General features: G+C 31.1%; 1 long non-coding RNA gene across 1 annotated transcript; it reads left to right on the top strand.

Annotated features, from left to right (window-relative positions):
- The first annotated feature begins 1,067 nt into the window (after window positions 1-1,067).
- On the top strand, window positions 1,068-2,246 carry LOC121403999. Its single transcript, XR_005967645.1, has 2 exons — window positions 1,068-1,408; window positions 1,477-2,246. It is a non-coding gene; the product is annotated as an uncharacterized LOC121403999 (long non-coding RNA).
- The last annotated feature ends 2,887 nt before the right edge of the window (window positions 2,247-5,133 follow it).

Below are 5,133 nucleotides of genomic sequence, written 5' to 3' on the forward strand. Positions count from 1 at the left end.
CATATATACAAAATATAATTTTAAAATTTAATATGGATAAATGCAATCCAGTAAACTGTCCTCTTCCAAGTAAATTAAATCATATAGCGTTAAACTCAGATGACAAGTGTGATGCTCCTTGTCGAAATTTAATAGGATGTTTAATGTATGTAATGTTATGTACAAGACCAGACCTAAGCACTTCTGTAAATCTTTTAAGTCGCTATTGTGAAAAGAATAATAGTGAACTTTGGCAATGCTTAAAAAGAGTTTTAAGGTACCTTAAAGGAACAATTGATTTGAAATTAACTTTTCAGAAAGCAGTACAAATAAATAATTATTTTATAGGCTATGTAGATTCAGACTGGGGTGGGAGTGAATTAGATAGAAGAAGCACAACTGGATACCTATTCAAAATGTTTGAATCTAACGTAATTTGTTGGAACACAAGAAAACAGAGTTCTGTAGCTGCTTCATCAACAGAAGCAGAATATATGGCTTTGTTTGAAGCTGTTCGAGAGGCTATTTGGCTAAAATCCTTGCTAGCAAGTTTAAAAATAGAATTAACAAATCCAATTAAGTTATATGAAGACAACCAAGGTTGCATAAGTATTGCCAATAACCCCTCATGTCATAAACGCTCCAAACATATAGATATAAAATATCATTTTACAAGGGAACAAGTTGAGAAGAATTTGATAAATCTTGTTTATATTCCAACAGATAAACAAATCGCAGACTTATTGACGAAGACATTGCCAGCACCACGATTCATTGAACTGAGAAATCAAATGGGTCTAATGAACTGAAGATGAAACACTTAATTGATCTCATGGAGAGACTACACAAATATTTTTTTTTATTGCTTAATTTTTGAACTGATATAATTGTTTAACGTAATTTTAATTTGAAATGGTTTGATTAGTTTTTTATGGGTTTTCCCTAATCCTCGCAGCAAATGCTGGACTATATGTTAACTCCCATAATAGCCTGCCTTGTTTTAACGTAAATATGTAACCAGTGATAAAGAATATAATATTTTTGAGGAGGTGTGTTAAAATATCAAATTGAATATAGTATATTTCAATGTTATCGATATTAGTAACAAAAACATTATATTCTTAATGAATAATAATTTGTCTTTTTCTTAATATCGATATACGGTCACACTTGTATAATATCGTTCTCTTCTTCTTCTGACTTCTGAGCTGTGTGGACGTATTGAGGAAGGATTATATTTTTATATTATTGACGGCAAGCGCAGTGCTAATAAAATACAAAATACGAATAAATACAAACATAAAAGGAAACCTTACATTCTGTTTAATATATGTATATACTACTGGAAGGCTGAAACCAAAGGATGCACAAGATATACACGGATTAAATATTCGACTCACGTTTTGTTTACTGAAAATTATTTAAACAGGTTATGGGCCCAGCCTACCATTTCAGATAAGTACAATATTTCATATTCTTTTTTTTTGTTAATAACAGAATGGAAAAGGCAAAAAGAAATATTAAACCATTCGACGGGGAAAAGTACGCAATTTGGAAATTTCGCATTAGGGCATTATTGAGCGAAAACGATACCATAAAAGTGATTGATGAAGTTTGTGATGGTGCATCCGATGTATGGAAAAAGCTTGAAATATCAGCCAAGAATACAATAATTGAATATTTAAGTGATTCCTTTTTGAGTTTTGCCACAAGTGAATGTAGTGCTAAAGAAATATTTGCAAATTTAGATAAAATTTATGAGAGAAAAAGTTTAGCCAGCCAATTGTCTCTCAGAAAACAATTGCTGTCATTAAAATTAAAAGGCGAAATGGTATTAGTAAACCATTTTACAGTTTTTGATGACCTTATAACAGAGTTGATCGCATCTGGCGCAAAGCTGGACGAAATGGACAAGGTGAGCCATTTACTGCTGTCTCTACCTTCTTCTTATGATGGCGTCATTACTGCCATTGAAACATTAGCAGAAAATAATTTGACTTTAGCATTCGTTAAAAATAGACTTTTAGATCACGAAATAAAACTAAAACAGTCCTCAAAAGACACAAGTCTTAAAGTATTACATGCAGTGAATAAAGTTAATAAATTTAATAATTTTCAAAATAAAACAAATTTCCAAAATAAAATTCAGTTTAAGTCTAAAAACAAATTTAATAAATTAAAATGTTACCATTGTGGCAAGACTGGACATATCAAAAAGGATTGCTTTAAATACAAGAAAGAAATGGAAAACAATCAAGAAAGACAAGCGCAAATGGCACAAGGCCAAAATGAACCAGTTCGCAATTCCGGGTTCGCATTCATGTTAAAGCGTCATAATAACAATAGCAATAACGAAATTTCATTTTTATTAGATTCGGGTGAATCAGATCATATAATTAATAATGAAAGTCTTTTATCAAACGTCAATTCACTTGAATCGCCAATTAAAATTGCTGTAGCAAAATCAAACGAATATATTCTTGCTACAAAGATGGGAACTATAAACCTAATTACTGATACAATGACCCCAATAACCCTACAAAATGTATTATTTTGTCCTGAAGTCACACAAAATTTAATATCTGTTAAGAAGATGCAAGATGCTGGCTTTACTGTTGTATTCCACCCAGGAGGTGTACTTGTAAGTAAAGAAGAAATTAATATTATGAATGCACATTATTTTGATAATGTTCCGTCTGTTAGGTTTACAATACCTAAGCAAGCATTTGCATCTAATAAAATAAATTATAGCTTATGGCATGAGAGGTTGGGGCATATAAGCAAAGGCAAATTTCTAGAAATAAAACATACAAATTTATTTGAGGATTCTTATATTTTAAACAATATTCAACCCAGTGAAGAGCTATGTGAGAGTTGTATTAAAGGAAAACAAGCTAGACTCCAGTTTGAAAAATTTAAAAATAAAGATCACATAAATAGGCCACTGTTTGTTATTCATTCGGACGTGTGTGGTCCAATTTCACCAACAACAGTAGATAGAAAGAATTACTACGTTGTTTTTATTGACCAGTATACACATTACTGTGGTACGTACTTATTAACTTACAAGTCTGATGTGTTTGCTGTTTTTAAAGATTTTATTTTAAAGGCTGAGGCACATTTTAATTTGAAAGTAGTAAATTTATACATAGATAATGGGCGAGAATATTTATCAAATGAAATGCGAGAATTTTGCGTAGAAAAAGGCATCAGCTACCACTTGACAGTTCCACATACACCTCAGTTAAATGGTGTTTCCGAAAAGGATGATAAGAACAATTACAGAGAAAGCTCGTTCTCTGGTTATAGGGGCAGACCTTCAGAAAAGTTTCTGGGGTGAAGCTGTGCTGACAGCTACCTATCTAATAAATAGGAGCCCAAGTAATGCATTGAGAGAATGCATGAAGACACCATACGAAATGTGGCACAACAAAAAGCCGTGCTTGAAATACTTAAAGGTATTTGGTTCAACAGTATATGTCCATATTAAAATAAGGAAAAGAAAATTCGATGAAAAATCATGGAAAGGTATACTTGTTGGTTATGAATCAAATGGTTATAGAGTATGGAATGTGGAAACTGAAAAATTTGTAATAGCAAGAGATGTTATTGTTGACGAAACAAACATGTGTAAATCTAGAGCTGTTGTTGAAAATGCCATGCATCTTAATGATGAAGATGGTGAAAGTTTCAGTTTGGAAACTTTGGAAGAAAATTCTGATAAGTCAGAAGAACAGCCTAGTGGAGTGGAAGCAATATTAGAAAATGCCGATCCAGAAGTGTCTGGTGATATTTTACCAAATGAAGGTAATGATAACGTAATGTTGGACTCGCAGATAAATATTAGAAAAAGTGAAAGGTTAAAAGAGAAACCAAAAGTGTCTTATCAAGATTTAATAAATAATTGTGTAATGAATGCACAGACTTTATTATATTCAACTCCCAATAAATTTGAGGAGATAAAATATAATAAAGATAGAGAACACTGGGAAGAAGCTGTTAAAGAAGAACTAAGCTCACATTTAATAAACAAAACATGGTCAATTGTTCAAAAGCTTGAAAACAAAAATATTGTGGATTGTAAATGGGTTTTTACAATTAAGCAGAATGAATTCGGTGAGCCAATAAAATATAAAGCAAGACTAGTAGCCCGAGGCTTTACGCAAGAATATTTAATCGATTATAATGAGACTTTTGCTCCTGTAGCAAGAATCACAAGTTTTAGATTAATTATGTCTTTTTCTAATCAATATGACCTTGAAGTACATCACATGGATGTAAAAACAGCATTTTTGAATGGTATTTTAAAAGAACAGATATACATGAAAATACCTGAAGGTCTAATAGCTAAAGAAAATCAAGTCTGTAAACTACATAAAGCAATATATGGTCTCAAACAAGCTGCAAGGTGTTGGTTTGATATGTTTGAGAATGCATTAAAGGAAATAGGTTTTGTAAATTCATCTGTAGATCGTTGTATTTACCTTCTTGATAAAGGTGATATAACTACCAATATATATGTTCTTTTATATGTAGATGATTTAGTAATATCCACTAAAAGTTTAAAAACTATAAATGATTTTAAAACATATTTGATGAATCAATTTAGAATGACTGATTTAAAGGAAATAAAATTTTTCTTAGGAATCAAAGTCGATAGACATGATAGTCAAATAAGTTTAAGTCAAGTTGCATATATACAAAATATAATTTTAAAATTTAATATGGATAAATGCAATCCAGTAAACTGTCCTCTTCCAAGTAAATTAAATCATATAGCGTTAAACTCAGATGACAAGTGTGATGCTCCTTGTCGAAATTTAATAGGATGTTTAATGTATGTAATGTTATGTACAAGACCAAACCTAAGCACTTCTGTAAATCTTTTAAGTCGCTATTGTGAAAAGAATAATAGTGAACTTTGGCAATGCTTAAAAAGAGTTTTAAGGTACCTTAAAGGAACAATTGATTTGAAATTAACTTTTCAGAAAGCAGTACAAATAAATAATTATTTTATAGGCTATGTAGATTCAGACTGGGGTGGGAGTGAATTAGATAGAAGAAGCACAACTGGATACCTATTCAAAATGTTTGAATCTAACGTAATTTGTTGGAACACAAGAAAACAGAGTTCTGTAGCTGCTTCATCAACAG

Source organism: Drosophila obscura, unplaced genomic scaffold, assembly GCF_018151105.1.
Source record: "Drosophila obscura isolate BZ-5 IFL unplaced genomic scaffold, ASM1815110v1 contig_18, whole genome shotgun sequence".
NCBI lineage: Eukaryota > Metazoa > Arthropoda > Insecta > Diptera > Drosophilidae > Drosophila > Drosophila obscura.